The sequence below is a fragment of the Galeopterus variegatus genome, unplaced genomic scaffold (assembly GCF_000696425.1).
Source record: "Galeopterus variegatus unplaced genomic scaffold, G_variegatus-3.0.2 Scaffold2746, whole genome shotgun sequence".
Classification (NCBI taxonomy): Eukaryota; Metazoa; Chordata; class Mammalia; order Dermoptera; family Cynocephalidae; genus Galeopterus; species Galeopterus variegatus.
Window position 1 is genome coordinate 208,702 of NW_007728857.1, and position 7,732 is coordinate 216,433.

The following is a 7,732-nucleotide window of genomic DNA, read 5'->3' on the forward strand; positions in this document are numbered from 1 at the left end:
GCCCCCCCGTTTCTTTGCTGTTTGATGTCATTGCGCATGTGCGCCAAGGTGTTCCTTGTTTATCTGACTTAAGTGAAAAGGACAATCTGTTCTGGTCCACACTGCCTGCCTGGAAACCCCCTCACCTTGTGGGAGGCCACCAGGCCTCTGCTGCTGCGGCATCTGCTATCAGCTGCTGCTGCTGTGTGGGCTGGGGCTGAGCCCACATCAGAATGAAGGCCACCATCTTTGCCAATGGCTCCCAGGGTCTTTTCCAATTACCTGGTTCATGACCTGATTTTGAGGGATCTGTGACACAACCTGTGTGTTATATGAGGTGTCTCTAACCCAGTCTGAATATGAGGGTTCCACGACTGTGTCTGCATAAAGGGTTGAAGAGGTCTGTGACCCCGTCTGGAAAAGATGTTTGAAGGGTCTGGGAGCCAAAGCATGAGAGGATGACAAGATAAGCAACAGACTGTAAAATTTCCCCTGATGTCCTTGTTTTTGTCTCCTCTGTGGGCTACATTTTCATGGACACTTCTTAAGTAGTGTCTAAGGTGCATGTGGTGTTAGGGTTTTTCTCTGTCATGATACAGAAGCCCTGTTGATGTGGGTAAGGTGTGGGGTAGGGGAAGCAGTGCACAGTCCTATGATGAGTTCTGTCATTTAGTGAGCTGTGTCCTGGTGGGACCTTCCCAAGTGCTTCTCACTTTACCCTCCCTTAGAGGAGACAGCAAGTCTCTTGGGGGAGTGAGAGGGGATTCTTTTTTTCTCTTCTCTCAGAGAGACAGACTGACACACAGAGGTGACACGTGCTTAGCGTGTTAGTCTCCAGTGCACACCCCACCGTTCTCCTTCATTCTGAAGACAACACATAACATACGTTTTTGATATTTTGATCTAAGTTAGAGCATATGATTAATGATGTGAATGGAAATGTGCACAGATGCCACATACACACTCGCAGCCTGGCTCTTTAAATTAAAGTTGAACATGTATAACATTTCAGTTCCACAGGAGGAACAAGCGCCAACACTGGGCCCAGCATGACNGCCCGCCCCCCCCCCCCGTTTCTTTGCTGTTTGATGTCATTGCGCATGTGCGCCAAGGTGTTCCTTGTTTATCTGACTTAAGTGAAAAGGACAATCTGTTCTGGTCCACACTGCCTGCCTGGAAACCCCCTCACCTTGTGGGAGGCCACCAGGCCTCTGCTGCTGCGGCATCTGCTATCAGCTGCTGCTGCTGTGTGGGCTGGGGCTGAGCCCACATCAGAATGAAGGCCACCATCTTTGCCAATGGCTCCCAGGGTCTTTTCCAATTACCTGGTTCATGACCTGATTTTGAGGGATCTGTGACACAACCTGTGTGTTATATGAGGTGTCTCTAACCCAGTCTGAATATGAGGGTTCCACGACTGTGTCTGCATAAAGGGTTGAAGAGGTCTGTGACCCCGTCTGGAAAAGATGTTTGAAGGGTCTGGGAGCCAAAGCATGAGAGGATGACAAGATAAGCAACAGACTGTAAAATTTCCCCTGATGTCCTTGTTTTTGTCTCCTCTGTGGGCTACATTTTCATGGACACTTCTTAAGTAGTGTCTAAGGTGCATGTGGTGTTAGGGTTTTTCTCTGTCATGATACAGAAGCCCTGTTGATGTGGGTAAGGTGTGGGGTAGGGGAAGCAGTGCACAGTCCTATGATGAGTTCTGTCATTTAGTGAGCTGTGTCCTGGTGGGACCTTCCCAAGTGCTTCTCACTTTACCCTCCCTTAGAGGAGACAGCAAGTCTCTTGGGGGAGTGAGAGGGGATTCTTTTTTTCTCTTCTCTCAGAGAGACAGACTGACACACAGAGGTGACACGTGCTTAGCGTGTTAGTCTCCAGTGCACACCCCACCGTTCTCCTTCATTCTGAAGACAACACATAACATACGTTTTTGATATTTTGATCTAAGTTAGAGCATATGATTAATGATGTGAATGGAAATGTGCACAGATGCCACATACACACTCGCAGCCTGGCTCTTTAAATTAAAGTTGAACATGTATAACATTTCAGTTCCACAGGAGGAACAAGCGCCAACACTGGGCCCAGCATGACCAATACTGTTCTGTGTACTTACAATGTGTAAATAGAGTAGAGCTCATGTTGAGTGTCTTTACAAAAGAAGTAAAAAAATAGTCCATCTGAAATTCAATATTCCCTCTTCTTCTGTTTAATGTGACATGAAGGGCTGTCCCTCCATGACATGGACCTGCCCTTGGGACTGCGAGGGAGCTCCCAGGGGGTGACTCAGCCAAGTGTCCAGCCCAGCCCCTGGCCTCTTTCTCTGTGCTGGGCATTGACTGCAGTCATGGTGTGGCCATCGTGGACCCCAGCACATGGCCATCAAAGAAAATTATATTATTAAAAGTTTCATGCTGATTAATGATATTCAATATCATTTTGTGCTTGCATGGTGACCATTGTAATTGTTTTTTTTAAGCTGGGATATCTAATGCAATTGGAGTATTAAAGGAAGGATTAACATACATAAAATATGGGTGAGAACTGAATTTATATTGGAAATGTTTATACTCTGGATGCACAGGAATCACGTTGTGAAAAGGGGCATTTAAAAGAGTCTTTTTGTCTTTCCCAAACAGTGAGAATCAGTGTACTGAGTAAGGCACAGGGCACCAGTTTTTGCAGAGTCTCCCTGGGTTCTGTTGTGCTCTGTCATATATCACAGGACAGAGAGCAATGGGCAGGTCAGAAACTCATGGAACAGCAACAATGTTACAATGTAACAAACTCTCAGGAGTGATGAGAACCACATCAGAGGAGCAGGTACAGGGAAAGAAGGCAGGGGTTGTGCTGGGGTCAGTGCTGGGACGTAAGAGGAAGTGCCTGGGTTTATGAAGGAGAGTTGGGCTGCACCAAGACAGCATGGAAGGCAGGGGTTGAAGGAAGGTAGATCTGGGCTAAGGAAGTTGGGGACACCTTTTGGAATGTTTCAAATTCACCAAGGTCTCTTCCATTCCATGATTGTATGTCAAATAATTTTAAGTAAAAAAAAAAAATGCATACAGGCAATGTGCCTCACCTAAGTTTATAATCACTTATATGAATAAAGTTCCCCTCACGACAATTTCCCTTCAAGCTCTAGGGTAAATGTAGACACTTGGGCTTTGGAAGCTCACAGGTCTGTCCTCAGACAGGGCTCAGGTCTCTGGGGAAGGCAGAGTTGGGGCCTAATAGAAGATGAGATTGTAGGGGCTTCTCCTTTGTCTGGTGACAGCTCCCCAAAGTGAGTGTCTCAGATGACACACATGTTTCTGTGGGATGGTTGTGACTGCACACGACTTACAGGGATAGAGTTTCCTTGTCCCAGGTGTCCTGTCTCAGGTGGAGCTGCAGGAGTTGGGCCCAGGACTGGTGAAGCCCTCGCGGACCCTGTCCCTCACCTGCACAGTCTTTGGTGACTCCATCACCAGTGGTTGTGATTGGAGGTGGATCCACAAGCACTCAGGGAAGGGGTGTGAGTCAATGGGATGCATTAGTTCTGGTGGCAGCACTAGTTATGCCCCATCCCTCAAGAGCCTCATCTCCATCATCATAGATATGTCCTAGCTGCATTTCTCCCTGCAGCTGAGCTCTGTGACCTCCAAGGTCATGACTACATATTACTGTGCAAGGGACCGAGAGGGGAAGTCGGTGTGAGCTCAAACACAAACCTCTGTTCAGGATACAGGAGGGGTCTAGGCTGCAGGGGGCGCTCAAGGCCCACCCAGCTCCTGTGCCCCATGGAGCAGGTGCAGAGAGGAGATGGGGCTTACTCTTGGGATCTGAGGTTTCCTCTGCTCTGCTGACTCTCAGATGCCCCTCAGGGTCATTTCCTGCTTTGTTGTTTGTGACTCTCTTTTCTCACATTCTCACTGCAGGCATCACAGAGTGAAGTAACTTTCCTCATTTACAGATAAGATGTTTCCATTCACTGAGAACTTTATTTTCTCAGGTGTCAACATGACCTGTTCTCTTTCCTGACACACAAATCATTGTAAGGATTTTTATCTTCCCCTGATCAAGAATATGATGATTCACATTCCTCTGGGTATATACAAAGAAGGGTGATTGCTGTATCATATGGAAGATCTATCTGTATTTGTTTGAGAAGCCTCCGTACTTTTTTCCCATGTGGTGGTACTTATTTACAGTCCCACCAACAATACAGGTGTGTGTCCTTCTCTCTACACCCTTGCCAGCCTTTGTTATTCACTGTCAAGTTGATTATAGCCAGTCTAACTGAGGTAAGGTGGTATCTCAATGTAGTTTTAATCTGCATTTCCATGTTGACTAGTGATGTTGAGCATTTTTTCATCTACCTGTAAGGCATTTGTATGTTTTCCTGTAAAACATACCTATTCAGCTACTTTGCCTGTTTTTTAGTTGGGATTTTTTTTTAACTATGTAAGTGTATAGTACTGGACGTACTAGCCAGACTAATCAGACAAGAGAAAGAAATAAAGGGAATCCAGATTGGAAAAGATAAAGCCAAACTGTCTCTATTTGCAGATGACATTAAGCTATACATATATATAAAAATAAAGACACTATCAAAAATCTCCTAGAGCTGGTTAATAACTTCAGTAATGTTGCAGGATATAAAATAAATGCCTCCAAATAAGTTGCATTAATATACTCAAATAATGAGCTCACAGAAGGAGAAATAAAGAAATTAAACACATTTACAATTGTCATGAAAAATAAAAAATTACCAGGGATCAATTTAAACAAGGAGGTGAAAGACCTCTACAATGAGAACAACAAAACATTTCTGAAAGAAGTTAAAGAAGACACAAAAAGATGGAAAGATATCCCTACTCTTGAATTGGAAGAATTAAATTCTGAAAATGTCTGAAACACCCAATATGATCTACAGATTCAATGCAATCCTTATCAAAATAACCATAACATTCTTCACAGAAATGGAAAAAACAATCTTACCTTTCACATGGAACAAAAAGACCCTGAATAGCCAAAGCAATCCTGGGCAAACAAAATAAAGCCAGTGGCATAACACTACCTGACTTCAAATTATACTGCAGGGAAATTGTAACCAAAACAGCATGGTACTGGTATCAAATTATACACTCAGACCAGTGGAGCAGAAGTGAGAACAAAGAAATCACCCCTCAGGCTTACAGCCATCTGATATTGGACAAAGGCACCAAAAATCTACATTGGATAAAAGACTGCCTCTTCAAAAGGTGGTATTAGGAAAACTGCATATCCATATGCAGATGAATGAAACGAGATACGCATATCTCACCAAACACTAATATCAATTCATATTGGATTAAATACTTCAGCTTAAGGCCTGAAAATGTAAAATTACTAAGGGAAAATATAGGTGAAACACTTCAGGAACTAGGTCTTGGCACAGACTATGAATATGAGCCCAAAAGCACAAGCAGCAAAAGAAAACATTAACAGATGAGACTGTATCAAACAAAAAACTTCTGAACAGCAAAAGAAACACTGAACAGAGTGAAGTGACAACCTACAGAGTGGCAGGAAATTTTTGCTAATTATGCATCTGACAAGGGATTAATACCCATAATATACAAGGAACTTAAGGAATTATACATTAATTGGAACATTAAAAACAACCCCAGCATTAATAAAATAAAATGAAAGGTATGTAGTGAAAAAAATATTCGCCAATCATATTTCTGGTTAAGATTTTATGACTCAAGCATATGATGTTTTATAATTCAATTGTAGGAGGACAATCAAATAAGATTGAGCAAAAACACGAAAAATACATGAACAGGCATTTTACTGAGGAAAGTACAAAGTAGTGTGACCATAGCCACTTCAACTTTTGCTGTGTCTCACTGTGCATGATTGGCAGGTGACAGTTACCTGCAGCCCCCACTTTTTCTGCCCGTGAAAAGGTTTGAACAACTCTCTTCAAGTTTTTCATCAGGTTTCTCTGCTGTCATTGTCTGACACTGAGATGTTCTGTCTTGAAGCTTAGAAAAGCAATGTTTGTCCTCCAGGATAATTTGGTATTGCACTCTTGGCTTTTTCTTCATGTGTATAAATTGTTGCTCATAACCTTGGACACTTCCTGTATATGATTCAATTCAAAATGCCTTCTCATCTAATTTGACTTACAACTTATCTTAATGGTCTACATGCAAGAAAAAAATCACACTGCAAGAGATTTGCCTTTACCATTTTAGTAACTGGCCTAATAAACATTTTGCCTTTTGTCAAAATAATTTCTCATGTTGTCTTTATCAGGCTTGTGATTACTTAGAAAGGCTGAGCTCTGACAGGGTTAAGGTGTTGACATCTGTGCTACATTCTGAGTTCCTTTGAAGTCTCTTGTTATCACTGTGGTTGAATAAATTACTACTACTTCAGAGTGACCTACGATCCAGTTTTGATCCAATGTTGTGAACATTTACACATTCTTGAAGGGCTTCCCTCATAATAAAATTCTAAGTTAAGTCTTTGAGATTTTCCAGCTGGGAACCTGGAGGGCCTCAATGAATATAACTCTCATCTCGTGGAGATATGAAATGATTAAGCTTATTTAGTAAGTTTTATGGGAAGGTTGGTGAAATAATCGATATTACTAAATCTTCAGTTACATTTGTAGATATGTCGTTGATATAAATGGTACAAAGTTATGTAAAACTCTTAAAACAAAATGTTTTTATTCATATTTCCTTGTTATGAAACCCTTCTTTAAGTCTATATTTGTTTAGATATAATGGTCCTGATGTGACACTATCAGTGACATTTTGGTTTGTATCTTAAGAAGCTGTATGCAATAGAAACTATCAAATTTACTGCTCCACTGTTGATTGTAACAAACTTTCATCAGATTTGATCCATGACTATTCTACGTCTGACTTCCACAGTTTTGATTTTTCTCGAGTCATGTACAGTAAGATTTGTGGAAACGACTATAACAAGTACACTTAAATACAGGTTTCAAATATCTTGAAGATGAATGGACAAAACAAATTTTTTTTAACTCTAATAAAAATCTGATGGTTTTATAAAACTGCTAAAAGAGATCATGCAAACCAAAAATTAATTACATAAAGTTAAGTAACTAATGAAGATAATGCTTTTATGACTTCACCTTAAAAATTATTAGTTCTTTTCTTAAATGTGTTTTTCCCCATATTTAAGAAACTTTCTCTCTCCTAAGCTATCTATACCTCAAAGCAATTTGTCAAAATATACTTTTGTGGGCTGACCCCGTGGCGCACTCGGGAGAGTGCGGTGCTGGGAGCGCAGCAGCACTCCCACCGTGGGTTCGGATCCTATATAGAGATGGCCTGTGCGCTCACTGGCTGAGCGCGGTGCGGCCGGTCACATGGAAGCATTTACTTTTTTCTCCTTTTAGATACCTCCAAAATTGGGAACATGTTGATGTGAGTTCTTAAGATTTTGATGACAATATGGTTATTTGCATAAGTTTAATAAAAGTTTTCTCTCTCCTTATACAGAATGCAATTGGAAACATTGGTTATATTGCATGGCATTTACTAAAATATCATATTAGAAAATGTATATAAAATGCCTGACTTCAAGAGTTCTCAACCCTAAAGAGAGTAAATATAACTGTCACCACTGGGCAGTCCCAAGGACTTTAAGACAAAAGGTAAAATCTAAAGTCAGCTTTAGTTTGGCTTCCTAGACTCAAGTGTGTGTTGCTTTTTCTTTGCCTTTTTTTTTTTTTTTTTTTTTT

The 7,732-nt window shown here is 41.5% G+C and overlaps 2 pseudogenes; both read left to right on the forward strand.

Moving 5' to 3' along the window:
* The first annotated feature begins 2,751 nt into the window (after positions 1-2,751).
* Positions 2,752-3,678, forward strand: LOC103598812 (annotated as a pseudogene).
* A 3,234-nt stretch (positions 3,679-6,912) lies between these two features.
* Positions 6,913-7,732, forward strand: part of LOC103598813 — a 4,361-nt pseudogene continuing 3,541 nt past the window's right edge.